The 22,557-nt window shown below is 38.4% G+C and overlaps 1 protein-coding gene across 3 annotated transcripts in view; it reads right to left on the bottom strand.

Annotated features, from left to right (window-relative positions):
• The window catches only part of LOC145981355 (putative sodium-dependent multivitamin transporter), a 133,250-nt gene that overhangs the window by 86,952 nt on the left and 23,741 nt on the right, over positions 1-22,557 (bottom strand). The window contains exon 1 of one of the 3 annotated variants that reach the window (XM_083114585.1): positions 17,471-17,593. The exons of 1 other annotated variant lie outside the window; for it this stretch is intronic. The gene's annotated coding sequence lies outside the window, so the exon portion shown is untranslated. Of the gene's footprint in view, positions 1-2,005; positions 2,090-17,470; positions 17,594-22,557 lie in introns of those variants that run through there. One more of the 3 variants, XM_083114582.1, reaches the window with a different exon arrangement.

Here is a 22,557-nt window from a genome sequence, read left to right as displayed (position 1 = left end):
GAATTATCGGGGACATTTATGTGGGAACAAGAGCTGAAAAACTCCAACCAATTCCGGGAATCGAACCCTGATCTCACGCGTGGTTGTCAGACGCCCTAGCGACCAGATCACCGCAGCTCCTTGGATGACTTCCATACTTTGATTATTTCAATTTATGTTCTTGTTTATGTGGATTTTCTTCACACTTAAAATGTCTCACCTCGTTGACAAGACAATTATTTCGTATCAAAGAAACAAAAAAAATGCTTCTAGAATTTGTAAAAATAGAATGACTAGAAAGTAGTTTCGTTCTATTCCTTTCATAAATACTATATTTATGTAGATCTCTACTACTTAATAGTACTAGTGTTATTAGTAGTATTATTAGTAGTAATTCAACTAATTAATAAATTATAAGTATCATTAATTAATTATGATTATTATTATTTAATTAAAGTAGAATAAAACAACGGTGAATTTATAGAAAGTTTTAGAAATAATCCCCCCCTTGACAAATTCCTGCGTACGCCAGAGTTCTTTGTATGAGTAGAGTCAGATTATTTTCATAACTCCAGCTGACCGCGCGAGTCCAGTTAGTGAGCCTACCAACAGTCCAGAGCGCGAGCAACAGGGATAGCGATAGGTGTTGGGTAGAGATGACACCAGCGGCTCGTTTGTTGATTGGCTGCTCCGGGACTTATGTCTCGATCCAAAGCTGCCAATGCAAAACAGCCAGGGATGTTACGAAAGTAATCTCACTCTAAACTGTTTTGACACTCGTTCTTTATAACTTCACCCAAAAGACGCGTGAAATGTTTCCACACAGCAGTTCCGAGAGCGACAGTGGATGCTAAGCTTTACACACGCCCGCACGCATATGTGTTATGTTCATGTTGTTTGCTGACAGTTGATGCTATTCAACCGCATTATTCTGCCGAATGAAATGAGTCGGTCAGTTCTGAAATTAGGAAGGTGACGCACCACTCTTACAACTTTAGACATGGGCGCCCGGAAGTGGGGGACGAAGGGTGCAGACGCCCTCTGAAAAAAAATAAGCACGGTGCAGGGTGCGAAATCCTGGGGGGACGGGGGGATTCCCCCTTACCAAAAATCCCCCCAACCAAACATTTTCGGGGGGGGGGAGTTTTTGTTATAACACAAAAAAGATAGCCAATTACTTTTAATTTGAAATATACTTTACTAAGATTAATATCGAAAACACACAAATTAGTGTAGTTGTGAGTATTGAATGCTTTCTCTCTCTCAAGAGATAATTAGCAAATCTGCATCAATACGCACAATAACAGAAAAACAATAATAATAATAAAAATAACAATGAAATCTAATTGATTTATATTAACATAAAGCACAAACTAAACAGAAACTTACACATAATAAAACCACTTCTTCATAATTTATTAACATCTTTCCCAGTTAGTAAAGGAATTAATTAGCAGCTTTGCAATATCTGATACGTATGTATAAAAGTAACAAATTAATTTCCTTTATGCAATTAATAATATATTTTTAAATGAGTAATTTATTTTTACTTTTAATAACATTAGAAATATGTATATGGTATAATTTACACATATGTTTGTGGGGGAGGGGGGTTTGAAGATTAAGAACTTTCTCTCCCCCCACCAGTTTTCAATGATTTCGCACCCTGGCACGGTGTTCTAGCCGGCTTCAGAGCCGAAAATTTTTCGCGCAGTTTGCTTCAATGAATTTATCGCGTGTGGTTTGAAGCAATCATTGTTACTTACTGTGAAGGATTACTTGTATTTTCGAGTGAGTGAGTGTATGAGGGGCGGGGGAGACTGTTGTCAGTGTAACTGCAAGAAATAACACTACCTGTATAACGCATCTTTGAAAATTCACCGCCGCTGGCGATATTAATACAATTATCGAAAAAATCTGTGTTGGTTTCCAACTGTTTACGCTCTATAGTAAAACTTGCACAGTAACATTGCAAGCAGAATGACACGTTTTGACAAGCGAAGCGATACACATTGTAATCACTCACCTTCAACTCCAGTGTGCTTTGGCAAATCCCTCACGCGAAATTTACTGCAGACGAAGCGAACCTGCCCTTCCCTCTAGTGAGCACTCGCAAAACTAATTCGAACGCCAAGCAAAGAGCTGCAGATTCCCGGCCGCTCCAAAGTCGGGAAATTTCCCCGCGAACTTAACGTCGCAATGTTGCCAGTACCAGCAAAATTTACAAAATTATATATCCAGGGTGGAAAGTTGGTTAATCTTAATTCGCATTTCTGCCGCATTTGGCTAATCGCGAAGACAAGGAGTGATGATATGATGAAGGGCAGTGGCGCAGGAACGGGGGGGTACAGGGGTACATTGTACCCCCGCAAATTTTTGAAGGGGGTACTGTACCCCCCTAAATCCGTAAATCGAGTTGTACCCCCTGTACCCCCCTTTGGTAATTTGACAGCAGACGGAAGGTGCTACTGTTAAAATTACCAATTATCAATTCGCCCAATAAAAAAATATATTATTGTTTATAAATTTTAAGCAATATAGTCCTTACTACAGAAATTCAAAACATTTAATTGTAAACGTATTACACTACATTGTGCTTGCTAGTAGTTATTTCATTGACCTAAGTTCTTGGAAACCTCTTTAAGGAGATGAAAAATAGTTTAAAATGTGTGTGGAACGATGGAATCGGATTCACTCTCAGGCAATTACGCTGCAGACGATTGCTGCTTTGCGTAAGGGGGGGTACACATTTCTAAAGCAGTGGTCGCGTCGATTCGAAGATAAGATACAAATCTTCATCAGAAGAGTATATGACTAACCCCATTTTCTTTTGAATATTTATAATGGAATTTTCCGAAACGGAACACTTACACGAACGAGACGAGACACGACAGACCAACTTAGGGGGGGGGGGGGGATTAAAATGCACTCCTGTACCTCACCCATATATTTCATAAATTTGTAAGAGGGTGTTGGGAAAACTATACTTAAACTATATTAAGATATATATATATTTTAAAAAATAGAGTGCCGATTAGCCTATCTGAGAATGAGGTGAATTTGGAATAAGTTTTCATAACTTCGGAGTGGAAACCGAAAGAAAAATAAGCACAAATAAGAACGAGAAGGACCTCACCACACAGGAGACGAGATGAGGCTGTGACAATTCTCGACTCATCGCATCGCGATATCATTCCTAGGTGAAATGAAATCTTTCCTAGACATTTAAACAGGGTGCAATTTGCGATTTTATCAGAGGGGGGACTATTTTTTACCTATGTATTAGGTATACTTATAATTGGACATTAATTGCTTAAAATCTAATTGTGATATAGAATGCAACACAAACACAACGCCATTTTATGTTAAACTCTAAAGTCAAATTGTAAAAAAATTACATTAGTCAGATAAATGAGACTCACTGCAGGTTCTATTGGTAGATTTTGGATTGGATTTACAAGGTATCTGGGAGTACGATGGGAATATTTGATTGATTGATTTGGTTTATTTTACTTCGCATTTCTGCCACTTTTGGCTAATCGCGAAGATGAGGATGAATGATGATGATATGATGAAATTGATGGACACTCAAAAATAACACCCATGGGCAGGCCAGGATTCGAACCTGGGACCTCATGCGTCATAGCGCGTTATGCTAACCCCTCCGCCACGGAGTCCGGCGAGGTGGGAATGTGTTTTGGATTTTCTTTGTAGATGCGAAAATCTTTAACTGTGACGCGCACATGCTTCTGCTTACATTAAAGTTTACCTTTTCACATAAACGAGAAATTGACATGTCATCCTAAAACACACGCATGTATCTGCATTTAATACCACTACATACGAAAATAAACCTTGGCCGGCTCTTCACATTGTCCACCAAAAATTGAAAAGAAAGAATAAACTTTTGAGCGTATGGCTTTCCTTGCTACTTCTGAGAGCTGAAAGATTTCGGTTTTGTAAATGTACCGAATGATATTACTTTCAGTACTTGAAGAGCGGCATTAGGTACAGCTAATTATATTACAAATAAATGATTTGTCAACATTTTCACAAATATTTCAAAGTTAGACTTCTTACGAGTTGATTGGGAACCATCTGAACTCATTTTTTTCCTTTTTTAATACAACGCCCTATAGAAGTCTGAGAAAATACAAGTACCAAATACATGGCTTCTAAAAGGCATTGGATGTGGTACACATCTGCCATAAATTGTTTAAAGATATTTTTATGCGTAGCTATGGGACTTTTAAAATTAGAATGAACGGAACGGAAGTGGAACTCTATATAATGTAGTTTCTATATCCAGGGGGTGGGAGATGATTATTCCTGGTTGGGGTGGCTCAAGATCCCCCTCACTCCTGATTTTCCGTTCCGTGAAATCCAAATAAGCCCAGAATGAGGTCCAGAGCTCAGCCTTATAGCTATGTTTCAGAATTGTTATCTGATTTTTAAAATCTGTTTTTTTTTTGTGTTTTTTTTAAAACTTAAATTCTAACAAAAACAATGTAAAATATTTATGCATATTTTGCATTAAATAACAGGACATTCGTGTGTGCCGTTATAAAAGAGAATATTTCTCATGGCTTCACATTATACCTAGGTATCAAGGACGTTTTTGTGGGGGTCGAGGGAGTCCGGACCCCTTCCCCCCGAAATACTTACCAAGTAGTAAAAGTAATTTATCAAAATATAATTGTTTAGCATTTGTTATACTCAATTTCCATCAATGCCAATATCATGCTTGAACAGCGTAACAATTACAAGTTAAGATGCGGCAGAAATATCTCCCGGATTTCATTTGTGAATAACAAAGCAACGATAGATGTTATGCAAAACTTTATTGCACAGTTGGAAAGAACAAGGTTTACCATTTTATTGCACATTTGCAAAGAACAAAATGTTCCAATTATTTTTTGTCAAAATTGCCACAAGTCACCATTTTGTGTGACATACTTGACTTTGTTTTAAAATGATATCGTCCAAATGCCGATCTGCACAGTGTACGCATTTCTGAAGTCTCACCCTGAAGTTCTGCATTACCCTCCTAGTCATGTCTGGTCGGTATTGCCGCTCTTTCCTGTCTGGTACCATCTTTCAGATCATTGGCTGTCCTCGGCCTTCCTTGGTAAACTTTAGCCTGCAGGTAGTCCCACAGAAAGAAGTCGCAGGGTGCGAGATCGGGGAACAAGTTGGCCATGGAAGGTCACTTCGAAGTGAGATAAGACGCCCTGGAAACATTTCACGTAGCACGTTCATCGATACGCGTGCTGAGGCACCATCCTGTTGGAACCACACAGCCAATTTGCCACGTTCGTTCGATTTCGGCTGCAGGAAGTTGCGTAACATCCATACATAACGGTCAGACGTTACATTAACTGCGTGCCGTCTTCCTCAAAAAAGTAGGGGCGTTCGTGGAGTTGTCTCGGTACATATGGGAAACAAAATGGTAATCCTTGTTCTTTCCAACTGTGAAATACAATTTTGCATAACATCTATCGTTGCTTTGTTATTCACGAATTAAATCCGGGAGTTATTTCTGCTGCACCCTGTATACTCGATGGTTTTCTCCGCTGAACTTATTGGAAGGCAAGGAATTTGGCTCATACGGCTTTCAAGGATTCCAAAGATTTATGCACACTACTAATGATAATATCCATAAAATATTAATCAGGAACTTTACTTTTCGTTAATTGGATCTAACTCCTTTTTTTGTTATTCAATAAATATTCAATTCTTTTTCATTAAATTCCTTGCCAGGGCAGTTGTTTTTGTGCAAATCTTGGCGATCTTAACTACACGTACGCTAGATAATGAATACTTGCTGTTACATTTCTATTCTTTTTCTATCTTTTACCTATTCATGTAATAATAACAATACAATATTAATTAATGTACATATTTAATTAATTAATATATTAATTTAATTAAATATAATTATCCTAATTATTATTATTGCGACACTTGATTGGACATATATATATATATATATATGGGAGGCTGAATTTTGTACCCCCCCAAATGAAAAACGTTCCTGCGCCACTGATGAAGGGACATTTACAAAGAACACTCACAGTGGCGTGCCCAAGGGGGGTTGTGGTGGTTATAACCCCCCTTTCAGCCCAGCATTTCTAAAAAAATAACGTCAAAGGCGGGAAAATATGGCAAAATGAGGACTGACTACATAAAAAAGTACACATAACCCCTCCCTTTCGAAAATTCTGGGCACGCCACTGAACACCCATGCCCATTCGAACTCGGGACCTCTGGCGTCGTAGCACGCTGTGTTAACCACTCCGCCACGAAGGACGACAATCTGCCAATGAAACCGAAAGTAGCCGGGTCTGGTGTGCGTGTGAAACTGTGAGAGGGTGATGATTCACCTTAAAATCCCACATTGAAATATTTCGCGAACAGAACAAAACATTCCGTTTTGGTAGAAATGTAAACTATATGAGAGCCACAAAATAATAATAATAATAAAGGACTGTCATGTGACCAAGAACATCTCAACAGATCATGTATATTTTTAGGGCTGACCAGCCCTATATTTCGGGGGGGTGACTTAAAATAATAATAATAATAATAGTAATTGTAATAATAATAATATTGTTTACGTTACAATAATTCTAATTATATTTAATTAAAATAGTATTAATTAAAATATTCAAATTAATATATTTTTATTACATGAATAGCTAAAAAGACTGTATAAGGAGAGTTTAATAACAGCATGTATTCATTATCTAGCTTACGTGTAGTTAAGGTCGGCAAAATTTGTAAAAGAAAAAAAACTTATGTGCAAGGAAATTAATGTCAAAAAGATAAATAATTAATGTTAATTGAATATCAAGAAAGGATGTTAGATCCAGTTGACTAAAAGTAAAGTTGCTGGTAATATTTTATTCATATTATTATAATTAGTAATAAATCTTACATAAATCTTATTTGGTACTTTAATTCAAAGTCGTATGACCACAATATACTCTTGCCTTCCAGTAAGTTCGGCAGAAATAAATAATCCTCGATTAAATTATATTTTCATTACTTAATTTTGGTGATTTTATTATTTAATTTTTGTACTTAGTAAATCTTTCGGAGGGGTCCGGAACTCCTGGCAATTTTAAGTGATTCGCCCTGTATAGCAGGTATATTTACATTCTGATGTATTTTTCTATAATATTTTAAATCAAAACTCTGGTAAACTGTTGCTTGTGGAATACCCATCTACTTATATGAATCAATATTTTTAAAAACGTTTAATCGGTATCGGTAAGAATATCGTTTCGGGTATCTGTTCAAAGCAGTATAGGCTCAGTCCTTATAATTTTATTACAAATTTCAACTTAGGGAGAATTCACACCGAAGAGACACGAGACACGTGCCGCTTGCATCGTGTCGCTTCAGTTTGTTGTTCGCGCATGCGCAGTGAATGCATCATTGCAACGAGCTATATTTAGACTCTGGAAGCCGGGATCATATTTGAACCTTTAATTTGCTGATATAATAATGTATCGATATGCACACTGTTTTAAGATTTAAACACAGCGTTCTTTTCGCTTGATCAAGTTTTTTGATGCAGTTATCGGCTGTAATTTGCCTTCAAAATCGTGTAAAGAGGCCGTGTTTTTGCCATTTACCTGACTGCTTTTATTTGAAAAAGCCAGCATACGGAGGCACTTTAGTCCAAAATATATTAGTCAACATGGTAAAGTACTCTAGTGCATTGCTTCTCAACCGCCGGGCCGCGACCCGATACCGTGCCCTTGTATCAACTATACTGAGCAAAGAAAGGTTCTGCTGAAAGTGGTTGACAACTATCATATCCAAATATCATATTGAGTTGTGAGTTTTCGTTTTTTAAGTCCATTTTATGCACAAATAGACTAATCAGAACTGGATCTGCCCGGTGCCTCCCCGGTTATCGAACCCGGGATCACTTAATTACAAGGAGACGACGTTACAACTTTGTCTTCCATATTTTTATATTTGTCAACAATCCTACACACGTAGGTTAATGAAACTATTATTACTCTTTATGATTATGCTATAATTTATTTATCAATATTTAATTTCATATGCACATGTTAATCCATGCATAAAATCTTAAATACTGTAAAGATTTACGAGGAAAAATCTTGGGCTAAGGGCATTGACTTAAAAAAAAATACCGTGACACGAAGGTTGAGAACCATTTCTCTAGTCTTTAGGTATTCGCTTTATTCAGGCTGAAAAGTCTAGCGTATACGGTTTGAGGTCAGTGCATATTATTTCTCAGTTCTCTCTCAAGTTTCAATAACTTGCATTTTACAAAGCAATTTACATGTAACAATGCCCCTTGTTAAGTTTTTTCGGGTGACTAATGCAATTATATCAGTACCATCATGCAAACTGAGCAAAGAAACCAGTGTCGCTTGCTGGGTGTCTCTTCGGTGTGAATTCTCCCTTAGAGACATTTAAAATCTTGCTAGTACGCGTAACTACAAGCAGTGTTGCATAATTTGAAAGTTACAGAGGCCAAAACGTTGTCACACGTAAAATAGTTGTTTCTTGTTGTTTTTTTTTCTGGGGATCCCCCCACCCCGACGTATTTATCGTCCTGAACCCAGACCAATGAACTTGAATTGTGAATTCGAGGCCGATATCGATTTTTTATGTGTTGCTACTAGCAACCCTGCTGGGATGAACTGCGATGCAGAGTTGCCATTCCTGGTGCTAATATGTAAATGATCAGTTCTTTCGGGGGTATATTTTGATATACAGTTTGCATGCACATGACGAATCGAGCGAACGGAGGGGGAATGACAGCACCCTCGAGATGACAAAATAACAAATAATCGTAAATTGACATTATTATTAAACGTCGAACGCCTTTCCCCTGCCTTGACATACTGAAGACAGTGGCGTACTCAGGCATTTCATATACCGCCTCTTTTTCTTTTTACTTAAAAAAAATACTATATACGAGGGTTGCTGGAAAAGTTTCTGCAAACTAACACCACCAGTGGCGCTAGTTTTCCGCTATTATAAAAATCGGAAGAATAGACCTTTTAAGTGTTTAAATTATCTTTGATGTTTGTTTAAGCCTATTCGTTTATTTTTCGCAGCAGTTTGAAGTAGTAGTTTCGTGTGAGAAATGGAAATTTCTCGTGAACACTTTCGGGAAATGATATTCTATGATTTCAAATGTAGTTTAACACCGAAACAATGCATCGAGCGACTTCATTTGGTCTTTGGGGATGAAGCACCATCCAATAGGACTACGTACAATTGGTTTTCCGAATTCCAGTGTGTTCGCATATTTCTCAGTGATCGGAGGACTGTAAATGCTGAGTGGTGTAAAACAATTTGTTTGCCAGAAGTCATCAATGAATTGCGTAAAACAAACCCAAATCGTCGCATTATTCTTCACCACGACAATGCCAGTTCCCACTCAGCACACAAAACTGTTGGTTTTTGTCCAGTAAAAATGTCGAATTAATGACTCATTGTCGGTACTCACCTGATTTATCACCTAATGACTTATTTTTGTTCCCACACATGAAAAATAAGGTACGTGGTGAGCGATTTGTGTCGCCTGAAGCAGCTGTTGACTCATTCCGAACAGCGGTTTCTGAGGTATCAGCTTCAGAGTGGAAAAAATGCTTTCAAAATTGGTTTGAGCGTATGCAAAAGTGTATCGATCTTAAGGGTGAATACTTTGAAAAACAATAAAGCCATGTCCAGAATTTCACATGTCTTTTTTCATATTGATTGCATAAACTTTTCCAGCAGCCCTCGTATTAGAGGAGAAGGTCTAAATATGGGCGAAGGTTTATGGAGTTATGAGCGCTGCCGGGTGCTGCAACTGGTTATCTGTCAAGGACGAAGGTTGCGGCGCCAATTCGCAATTAGAAAGTGGTGGTTACTTTCGGCCTGTTATAGAATTGCGACCTCCGAAAACTTTTTGCAGGTATGTTTTAACTCAGAGTTTTCTGAATTCTCATCTGCTTTGTATAGGTTATGGTTTGGTCTGAGTTGGTGTTTTAAGTCCACTTTATGCACATTAAGGCTAATCGGGACTGGGCCTACAGTTTAAAGTGGGATCCGAACCACTTGAGCCTCCACCGGGTATCGAACCCGGAACCCCTCGATTACAAGGCAATGACGCTACCACTGCGCCATCGGGGAGGCCCTGTATAGGTTATGATATTAGCGGTACATAAAACAGATGTGGGCTTTTATAATGCCATGATTTGTTTGTGAAATATGTACCACGGAGAGCGAAAATAAATTGAAGAAGAAAAATAGCGCTATGGTCTAAATATGGGCTATGACATGAGGTCTAATGTTGACATCACATTTTCAACAAATATTTGGATTTTTTTCTTAATTTCGATTTTTACCATTCCGCGTGATTTTCAAAACAACAGGTTATTCATAAATATGAATTTCATAATGTTTTATCGATAAATGACAGTTTTTTTAAAAATTTTAATTGCTTTTTGTGATATTGCCACTAGTAGCCCATATTTAGACCACAATTTTGAAATACATCATTTTACCATTTTTTTGGAAATTGCTTTCTTTAAAAAAAATGAAGACATTCTATACTTTAGCATGCTATTACATTTAAGAATATATTTCATAGATATGCATTTTAAAGGCAGGTGGAATTTCTGGCAGAGAGCGTAACTAACCATTTCGGAGATGTTTCAGAAACTTACAGTGCAGAAAGCATCGAGAATTAACTACTTTTAAACATAACCATTTGGAATTTACTGAATTCTCGAGACATACCATTGCTATTAGTGTGTTTTCCATAGGAAGCTCAGTTACAGCACTCAATATGCATTTCTTGTAGTTACTTAGGGGTATCTAAATGTGACTTCCCCCTTCCGACAATATTCTACCCCCTCCTCATACAGCACTAATACCCCACCATAATTAACTCATGGCTGTGGTGTATCATTGTGTTATCCCATCATGTTTCTCAGCAATTCATCCTCATCGTCGCGAATAACCCAGGAGGGAAAAGTCACGTAAAATAAACAAAATAGAAAGAAAAACATGTGTAGTCATGTTTCAAGAAATCAGATAATAGGCCTAAATAAACTGGATTAGGTTAATTTGTCAAATCACACTTTCGAACGGTTGATTTCATTTTTGTTGTTTAGCGTAGCTTTTCTTTACCTTTGGCTAATCGTGACGATGAGGATAATAATGATATGATGAACTTGATGAAGGGACACTCGCGAAGAACACCCTTGCCCGGGCAGGTTCGAACCCGGGACCCTTAGCGTCGCAGCGAGCTGTGATTACTACTCCGCCACTTTCGAACGAGAGTCTCGATTTCACAGAGGTTTGTAGCCAGGCACGTATCCAGTGGGGGAGCTCAGGGGGCTCGAGCCCCCTTCGAAATTTTTCGATTTACACTAGATAAAATGAGGTTTTTGGCTTGTGTGTGTGAAATAAAATATTGTGATTATAATTTAAGGAGAAATATAATTATCGAGGAAAGGCGAAAAATGTTCTAGAACCCTGAAGAATAACCCTGTTATTGATAATATTGTATGTAAACTTTTCTTGCTCTTTCGGTGTTGTCGCAACGAACTTGAGCATTATTTAAAGATTTGTCAGCATTTGGAAGTTGCACAACAAAGCACTGTTCAAGGTAGCGCCATGGAGTCGGGCGATTCGTTGCATTACTACAAAAAGAGTGCGGAACATTCCAGAATATAATATGGATATAAATACGCGGATTCAATTTCACAGTTGGTCTGTACAACATAATAATTCAATAAGACTTCACGAGTAAGTGTGACAGTCGATTAGTGATCAGTCAGTGTCCATTGACAGTTTTACAAGATGTAGAGATTCGGGGGGGGGGGGGAAGGGGGCGAAGAGGACTAGTGACACATTTTCCTGGAAAGTGCTGAAGTCTACCGCTATTAGTACAAGTTCGGGTCCAAAGCTGAAAACATTGCCGACAGTGTAGTGCTAGTTTCGGGTCATGAGCAGAAGAGATTGAAGGTCTCTAAAGTAAATATTACAGCAGTAATGGGCATTGGAGCATCATTTTATATATACTACATATATAAAAACTGAAAATCTAAGTTTTGAGTGACGATTTATTAGTGACCGGACCAAGTTTCGTGTATGCAGTCCCAGAGTTTCGTGGGTTAAAAATGATTTTTAAGTCAACTGTTTTGGAAAAACACTCAAACACTAACTACCACAAAAGGGCAGCTATGAAGGTCGAAAATGTTATAAATGTCGAGAAGCGAAAGCAAGATGTTGCATATGTGGGAATTTTAGCGGAAAAAGCAAGCTCGACCATGACTCAAAACCAGGGTCTCTGGCATATACCTTGCCATTCTTTGTTTTACCAAGTGAGCTACCGAGTCACCCTTGGCTTCGTTTAATCTTTTGCTGTCTCTGTAGAGCAATGGCACGGTATGCCTGGTGGAGCCTACATTTTCCGCTAAAATTTCTGCATAGCACATCTCTTGTGTATGCGCAACCGTAAGATGTTGCCTGTTTAATTAACAAGCACAGAAAAAGGAGATAGAATAAAACTAAAGGACATTCCCACCGGTTGACAAGATATTTTTCTTCTGTGGTCAACACGAGCTGCCGTTTCAAGGTGACAATGAGATTGCCCCACCAGGTTTCACACCGAAGCTACAAGCTATACGTGTCGCTTGAGGGTTTTAAAAATCGAACACAGGCTTGTGCAGCCTGTCGTGCCGCTACGGTGTGAAAAGTTTATGTTTACGTGTGTGTGCCTTCGGTCTGAATTCTTCCTAAATCTTGAAGATCCAAGTCACAATGATGGAAAATTAGGATTTTTGTTACGGTTACGTTTCGAAGGCAGGCGACAACACCATAAATAAAGGATCATATCCAAACCTGGGAGAACACATTCTAATGGATTGTCCATTGCATAACAGTTTCGTTAAACGGACACACATACACATACTGAGATCGTTTCGGCACAAACACAACGTTCGTACATTGCAACAGAGGAATAGAGTGATAAAAAATGTCCCGATATCACGTTCTGAAAGAAGAAAAAAAGAAAGAAAACAGTAGCTTAAACAGTGGCAGATTTAGGAGACAGCTGCTCTCCATTTCTCGCCCCGCACTATGGCTTTTTAATGCTAACCTTTGTCTACCAAGAGAAAGTAAACTTTTCTTGCGCCCCCCCCCCCCCCATCGTTTTGGAACTGAATCGCCACCATCGACCTTAAACCTTGCGAGGTTCTTTCTATACCCCTGTACAAAAATTATGTTTAGTCCCCCCGAAAAGAATTTCTGGATACGTGCCTGTTTGTAGCGGTCTCGTTGTCGTATCAATTTTTACAAGACCGCCCCCGTATGAATCCACTAAAACCAAATAACTGCCATGTACATCCTTCATCTACTACCATAAATGTAAGTTGTTTACTTTATTTCTTTAATCAAATGAGCAGCTCCAATTTTCAGGGGGAGTTGACTGACCCTCTCCGTCTATGTACTCAGAATTTTTTAAATATCAAATGGGAATATTTTGAACTAGTCAGTTGACAACGCTGCGGAATCGATATTTCTCAGGCAAATAGTACACGAAAGCGCCGCCGCTTTGCAATAGTCACGTGATATGTGTCTATGTACTGGAACATAAGGAAGCAAACTTATGACGTAACTTCCTATTTTAAGATAGGCCGATGAAGTTCGAAGCTTTTCAAGCGCTCCCTATCTGTTTCACGCGCCGAAGGTTGTTGGTTCGGCAGTTCGAACAAATATTGCATTTTATTTATCGGTTTCATCATACTTTCATAATTTCTTCATTCATCCTCATCGTCACCATCAACCCAAGTGGTAGAAAAGGGACGTAAAGTAATCGGAATAGATCCACAGTCCACACTAGAGTACTGCATTGGACCACTTTCGCTCGAAAATACTCGATCGAATCTCCCACGCTCGAGCATAATTCGCTCGAATATATAGAATATCAAATATCATTTCAGTGGCACAATAATCGTACAAATATATGTCAAAATCCGTCCTGGTAATTTCAGCCCATAATCATCTATTCATTTTCATATATTTCTATGTATTGGTAAGATAGACAATCACATTTTAACATAGAGATGATGACTATATTCACTTAAGTTTCAATTTCACTGCGTATACCACTTCACAATACATATTTGAGACAAACTGCGGTGAACTACTGGTCGTATCGGTCGTTTGAATGTTCGAGTGTTATTCGCTCGAGCGAAGAAACTGTTCATTCCGTAAGCCATCTAGCGTCATCCGTGCGAACTATTAGACGATCAAGCAAAAAGGTCTCGATGCAGCACTAGAGTGCGCGTCACATCTCCTGCATATGGCGATAGCCAATAGCAGCGCACTGCAGCGGTGCCATGTCTTACACGGAAAAGAGACAGCGTGTTTGAGCGAAACGCCTTGTCGCGGAGAGCACGGAACTAGGCAACGCCGCACGTCTGTGATTCGCTGGTGCTGTTCAGCCTTTCAAGGCCATATGCAGGAGATTTGACGCGTACTCTAGTCCACACGTGCACAGTTGTAATTTTACAATTTTCAAGGCAAGAACAAATAAATCACAATTAGACTGAGTGGCATACAATATGGAATCGATGCAAGATAATTTACAGTAATTTTGTCTTGTTACTGTCGGAAATTGATAGTAGTGTAATTTTACGTACCTAAACTTTATATATTAGTAGAGTTTGGAATACCTAAGAAGCTTGTTAGTATGATAAAAGTATGCACCAGTGAAACAGAAAGTAAAATTCGTGTGGGTATTAATATGTCTGACAAATTTACAATTCATGATGGGTTAAAACAAGGAGATGCATTATCTCCATTGCTCTTTAATTTTGCCTTAGAATATGCTGTTAGGAAGGTAAAAGAAACTAAAGAAGGACTAAAATTAAATGGTGTGACTCAGTTGTTAGCATATGCAGATGATGTAGACTTACTGGGGGATGATGTGAATACAATTAAGAATAATGCTAAAATATTTTTCAAAACTGCTAAAGAGATAGGTTTGGAAGTTAACAAAGAGAAAACTAAATATATGCTTACAGGCCGAAACCGAGTGTTAGGTAATAATCAAAATCTAATTATTGATAACAACTCGTTTGAACCAGTTTCCAAATTCAAATATTTAGGAGTAATATTAACAAATGAAAATTATATTAAAGAGGAAATAAAAAGTAGGATTAATTCAGGAAATGCATGTTACTTCTCTCTTCATAAACTTTTGTCTTCTCGTTTAATATCTAAGAAACTAAAAGTTAAAATATACAAAACAGTAATTTTGCCTGTAGTATTATATGGATGTGAAACTTGGTCCCTTACATTGAAAGAGGAACATAAATTGAGAGTATTTGAAAATAAGATCCTTAGGAAAATATTTGGACCTAAAAGGGATGAGGAGACAGGTGAGTGGAGAAGGTTACATAATTTAGAACTACATAATTTGTATTCATGTCCAGATATTATTAGAATAATTAAATCCAGAAGACTTAGGTGGGCAGGCCATGTGGCACGAATGGGAGAGGAAAGAGGAGTTTACAGGATTCTTATTGGGAAACCTGATGGTAAGAGACCTGTAGGAAGGCCAAGACGAAGATGGATGGACAACGTTGAGATGGACCTAAGGGAAATCGGTAGGGATGGAAAAGAGTATATAGAACTTGCTCAAGATAGGGAAAGATGGAAGGCCTGTGTTGCTGCAGCCATGAACCTTCGGGTTTAAGAAGGCTAGGGAGTTAGTTAGTTAAACTTTATATAACAGCAGGCCCGTAGCCAGGCAGGGGCCAGGGGGGCTGCCGTCAGACCCCTTGACATTAGGTAACACTATTTTGTATAACTTGTTTTCAGTGAAGAGTGAAAATGTAGACAGCTGATATTATTTTGCTCACAACTTTGGTGAAGGATAAATTCACATAACATGAACAGCAGCTATTACATTCTTTATCTGTACCTTCGCTGCTCCGTTTAGACAAAAAAATCTGCGACTTTGATGTCATCATGCAAATTCCCTCCGTATCTCGGTCAAATGTCAACAGATCTCAAGTTTCGGGAACGAAGGGGAGTTTCATTGCTTCGGCCGGGGGTGGAATGTACTGTAGGCACTATGATTGAATATTGTGCATTTTTCCTTGTGTGATATATGTAAATATCTGTATCATAAAAAGTAGTATGGAGTGTGTAGTAAGGGATGATTTCAGTAGCAGTCAATTAAAACTTCAAGCGATGTTTTAAAAGATATAGAAAAATGTAGTTTTTGTATATTTCTAAATTTTATGTAACTTAATGACCCCCTCCCCCCACACACACAATTTACCTTCATTTCACACTGTTAAACTTTTGAGAATTAGACTTGGTTTAAAAAGCCCCCTGATAACCTGTGAGGCCCCCCCCCCCGAGATCAATTCTAGCTACGGGCCTGTGTAACAGTAAGAAAAAACCTTCACTCTATGTCAAAACGAACACAGACGAAAGTTTCCAAATGAAATGCTCAATCATGGCTTGATTCATTCTTCTCTTCATGGCCGTATTTAATGGGGGGTTTTCTAGGGTTCAACCCCCCCCCCCCCCCGAAGCTTCTGACATGTTGGATTAATGGAAGTTCAGAAACCAAAATCTGTCTCATTTTCAATGTTTTTTTTCGAAGCATCACAAAATACAAGGAGATAATGTTGAAACGATCAAACTAGAATTTTCATACATTTGGAATTCTGAAACTTGAGTGAAGCAGGATTTATTCTCGGAATCGCAGCCCGACGGCGACCCCTCCATTTTCACTTATGCTGTCCTCTTTCCAATGTTGTTCCTGCGTCACAAGGAATATAGACTGAAAATTCACTTATGATTCCCTTTCCAACTTTTACATTCCCTGTTCGATAAATTCGAAAATCCCCCTTGATAGGAGTTCAAACCTAGGATCTCCAGTTTCTTAGAGCATTACGTTCGCGATTGAGGTTACAATCCATGTACCAGGCTAAATTTAAAAAAAGAATAACTGGTTCCACTTTTTTCAAAATTCCAAAAATTAAATTTTAAGGTCATACTACAAAAACGTTATGACAAAAATTTCCATCTAACTTTTAAAACTTTTCTTCAAGGTATCTAAAATTTAATAACAAAGTATAATAATTGTGCATTTCAGTACACACTGTATGAAACGTAAAGGAAAAAAAACACCTTGTGCTGTATATTCCCTCATCTGCTGGATTGAGTGAGCCCCCTCAACAATATAACAATAATAATAATTATTATTATTATTATTATTATTGTGGAATAAAATTTTTATTATGAAATTTTAATTATTATTGTATAATTCTTGTTATTATTACTATTATTCAAATTTCTGGCGACTCCCATGGGAGTGAATGAACACCCCCCCGAAAAAATGTTCCTACCTACGGCCATGCTTCTCTTACCAAATTGCTATATACTTAACATACAAATAGGCATTTGTTTCAGAACTTACCGGCAGCCTGTCAAATTTATAAAAAGTCCTGTGAAGCACAAATCAAATCATACAATTCGCTTTGCTGTTCAGCTTTCAGATTAACTTCAGATGTTATCAGAGAGCAGGCTTCCTGTTTGCAGCGCTAGCTTTCAAACCAGGCAGTACAACGCGTGCTTTCAACACTGGCCCATGAAAGACGCGTGTGCAAGGACAACTACTTTCGAGTCTTGCCTCTTGATTGAATACGGTTCTAGTAGTTCCTTATGGTAACGTCACAGATTCTGTTCTTGCATTAAACTTCTAATCTGAGTCATGCTTTCCCGGTACTGCAATGCAAACCACGTGATAGTCTACTTGATTCGTGGTGCAATTTGTTGTTGTTTTGACGGAATCATTCATTCCATCTCGTTGCTTTAACAAGTGATGAATCACTTTCGAACAGTACATTCATTCAGGGTTGTTAACCCTTAACTTGTGAGGTCCTCATACTGGGTAGACTTTGTGAGGTACGTCTGTCAGACCGCTCTGAATTTTTTCACCCCTGCCTCAACATAAATTACCAATTTAACTTTCTGGCATTGAAGAATAATACATTATGGTTATTAGTGACTGATTTGACAGCAATTAGTGCCAGAACGTAAGTTATATAGCTACTATATTCATTAGTTTATTCATCTACAAAAATTATTATAAATGTCAACATATCCATTTCACTTGTCGTACTGTCAAAAAAATACACAAATATACACAAAAAATAACCTTTTACGACATATTTAGCAACTAGTAAGTGCAATTTAACTACAGAAAGCAAAAAGTGTTCAAAAATATTTTTCGTTTTTCATTTTGTAATAAAGAACTGTGCGTCACTCGCCATAACGCTCCTTGTGTGGTACGTCAGGCAGACCACATTTGGCAATAAACACAGCTCCACTCCTCACGCGCGATAAGCTGGCGAGAAACTCATGCTGTGAGGAGGGCCAAGGCAGTGTTGCCAAGTTGGCCCTTTTGAGTACGTACTCAGCCCCAAAATTCAGCAAAAGCCCGAAAGGGCTTTTTAACCCTACAGAGAGAAATCTTGCTACAAATCCAGCCCTTTCAGTAATGAAATGTTTTTTTGGTATTTTCAGTAAAGTAGGCCTAAACTGCAAAGAAGAAGAATTCACTAAACCGACCCTCCTCTGCACCTGCAAGCTCGTCCTGCGACCCCTCTTGGGGAGCAGGTAGCAAGTGCACATTGTCACTTTATCCCCTTGTTTCTGGTTTTGATATGCCGTGTAGGCCGAGGCGAATTACGGATAGCGTCGATTCCAGAAAATGCGAATCTTTGTTCAGTTGTATTGCATCTGGTCCTTGAAAGTTCATAGAAATGCGGTGCGGAATCGACGAATCGTTCGTAACAGTGAGGCTCGACCAGAGACTAGTTCGTGTGTGCGGCCGTGTGTGAGTGTGCGTGTGCATATATATGAAGGAGGAATATGCCGAAAATGTGTAATGCTTTTGTGTAATTTACTGCACCACAATTTACGGGGGGAAATAAATTATTTAAGACAAGAAAATTTAATTTACAAGGGTTGGATAAAAAGTAATGGCAACACTGGTATAATTGCTACTTGACTGTATTGGCAGAGGAGCACGTGTTACATTCCTTCAAAGTAATCGCCCCTCATCTCTACGACCTTCTGCCACACGTATGGAAGGCGTCGTACACCGTCAGCGCGTCCATCTCTGGCGATGCCCCGCAGTGATCGCCCTATAGCACGTATGATGGCTTCGCGCGTGTCGTAGTGCTTCCCGCCCAGTGGTTCCTTCATTTTGGCAAAAAGGTCGTAATCACACGGTCTCACACCGGTGAATACGGCGGATGTTCCAGTACCTCCCACTACCAGTTTTGCAGGAGCGCCGTCACATTGTTCGCAGTGTGACACCTTGCATTGTCAAGCAGGATGATGGGACACCGTGCCGTCGCTTCCTTCTTAATGCGAGACGAAGGTGGTGTTGCAAGAAGGTGCAGAAGTAGGCTGCGTTGACCGTCTGCCTGAGAGACGTTGTTCTTCTCGCCTAAACGTATTGTTAGGGCGCTTGCACTCTCGTCCTCTGCTTCAGAGCACTGCTGTTTTTGACTGAATAACATACAATCGCTCCCACTCACTGTACTTCCTCGTCTGACACAGTGTTGCCAATCTCCGAATGCAGAATTTCCCTTTTACCAGTGTAAATTTTCCCTTTTTTGACCTAAATTTCCCTCGATTTTCAAAACACATCTGAAGCTGTATCTTTGTATTACTATAACTGTTAATCAGGACCTTATATAAGGGGGTTTAGTGGGTTCAAACCCACCATTGAATAAAATACTAGAAACTGATCATAGTTTCATAATGTAATTATCCTAAAATAAACATTTGAATTTTAAAATAAAGCACCAATGTATTGAAAAAATCCCCAAACAAAAAAAAAAAAATCGTCTGCGGCGCAATGATTGTCGGACTTTAAAACCCACCCATTGTCAAAGCTTAGCTAGGGGCCTGCTGTTAAAATTTTTCTTTTGACGCCTGTTTTGCCTGAGGAACAAACTTTATTATTATTATTAAATATTTATGAAAATCATAAAAGTGTGAAGTAATGGGCAGTCACTCAATACGAAATTTTTTCACATGTTTCCCAGATATCTTTTCATCCGCAGATAAATCCCCCACGACGTTTTCTAACCTTTTTGGGAGTTGCAGGTAGCTTACTATCAGTCACCTCTTCCGTTCTCCTTGCAACGACACAGGACACACAAAGTCACACACACAGCCACTAAGACACGTTCTGAAATGATGGATGGGGAACAAGGAAAGAAGTTCAAAATCGCGTCCCAAATTATTTCCAGGTGCAGCGCGACTCGTGCCTCGAGGCCTTTCTATAGTCGTTTTCACGTTCAGAAGACACAATGGGCTCTTATGGACAATGCTTTTCTTATGGGAAATACGAGCGCGCTGTTGTGAAATTTCTCGATTTACAAATTTAGCTTACGTAAAATCGGTACCTGCAGTTTTGCAGGAAATTTTGTAGAGAATACGATGGTGAGCACAAAAAAGTGGTAACTTGTTTACATATTTTTAGATAAATTAAAAACTCAAATTTTCTGTGAAAACAAAATTTTTACATTGTTTTCATTCCTAACGTTGAAACATGCCGTAAGATTGAAGCATTCATTATGAAAAAAATTGACACGGTTTTCTAATTGTCATAGGTGATGGTGGTGCTCAGAATGTATCAATACTTTAAAGCATATTCGCATTAAAAAATATTTAAATAAAGTATGTGGAGATTGTTTATATTGGTGCAGTAGAAAATATCGTCGCTGGCCATTTTTTGTTCTGTAATTCCAAGTAAAAACTTCCAGCGACAAAGTTGTGAAGAAAATAATGAAATTATTTTTTATAACCACTCAAAGGTTCCCAGAAATATTACTTCCATGCATTTGGAGTTTCTTTTTAACCCGAACCGCGCGCGAAGTAAGGGGACGTTGTCTGGCCATTTTGAGCCGACTCACCGCAGCATTCTGGCTAATCACCACCAAGTTTTCGAGTTGTTATTTTATTTCCATTCAGTAAAAATATTACCTTCATTCAGTTTGTTATAATAGAATTGCAATTACTTTAATTTAATAATTGACAATTATTTCCAATGCTGCTGATGTGAGCAACATTAGTGCTGTCGCAAATTCACGTTGTTTTTGTTTACATTACTGTCGACATTAATACTGAAATGAAGATCACCTTTCAGTTTCCAACGTACACATAAATTCATAGACAATAATGAATTTATATATATATATATATATATATATATATATATGTAACACATTACCATATCTCAATGTTATTCTATGAAATAATTACAGAGAAAGGCCATTGAATATTAAATGTGCCTGTGTATTAAATTAAATCTAATGGGGAAAATGACATGCTAATGAACTGTAATGTTCACAGTATAATATTAATATTAATAATTACATATAATTATCATTATATATATAAAATATGTAACACCTACATTGTGAAGGAAGCTCATCATTTCCCGGCGACATGAGCTAGCGCTGTATTGGCAACACTGTGCGGTTTCTCCATAAGCGCCGTTGTGTGTTCTGAACGTGAAAACGACTAATATTTTCGAACTTTTTAAAAGAATTAAACGAAAATGTGAGTTTAAATTTCCCTGTTTTTTAGCTATTTTTCATAAAATTTCCCTTTTCCCTTTTCACCGTCAAATTTCCCTGTGCCGAGGGAAATTTCCCTGCTTTTGGCATCACTGGTCTGACATTCCTTTATCAACCACGAAACGCTTGTGGCGCTGTGACTCACCCCTTTCACGGGACAGCAGTGTTGCCATTACTTTTTATCCAACCCTTGTAATTGAGCGTATGCCCTTCATCTTGACAGTTTATTAGTTGTGGTTCTTGAGTTGCAGAAATTTCGCACCAAAACACCCAAGATTTGTAAATCTAGCCCCCTGGATGTGAATTTTAGCTCCATTTTGGGTGCGATTTAGCCTGTTTTTCTCTCGTGCTGTTGGCAACACTGGGCCAAGGACACTATTGCGTAAGGTAGACGGAAGGTGGCTTATAGCTTGAACGAAAGGCGATAATCTGAAAAGTCCAGAACCCCCAAGCAGTCTGTGAGATCGCACCTCACAAGTTAAAGGTTAAAAGTCCACGAACCCATAAATTCTAAAGGGTTCTATTGGGTTCCACTGCAGGACCAGATCCTTTTTTCTCGCACAATTTAAATTCGGTCCAAGTTGCGTATTGTTTCATTGAAAAAAGGTTCCTGGACCGAATTGAAATTCATTCTGGAAAAAAGTTTCCTGGACCGAATTTAAATTCATCCGGAAAAAGGTTACTGGACCGAATTGAAATACTTTACAGATAAAAAGGTTCTTTACGGTCCATAACCCATTTACGCTTGCTGATTTTCTCTCCTGGACCTGAATTGAATTTATTTCAAATTCCTGGACCTGTAACAACCCTGCATTCATTGTCTTCTGTCTCGCATAATGTAGTTCCCGTACACTTCAATTAGACGACTTCCAGTAAACTGTCATCCGGGGCGCACTACTTTCAG

Source organism: Lepisma saccharinum, chromosome 29, assembly GCF_977018435.1.
Source record: "Lepisma saccharinum chromosome 29, izLepSacc3.1, whole genome shotgun sequence".
NCBI classification, from domain to species: domain Eukaryota; kingdom Metazoa; phylum Arthropoda; class Insecta; order Zygentoma; family Lepismatidae; genus Lepisma; species Lepisma saccharinum.
This window is presented reverse-complemented; position numbering and strand designations above follow the sequence as displayed.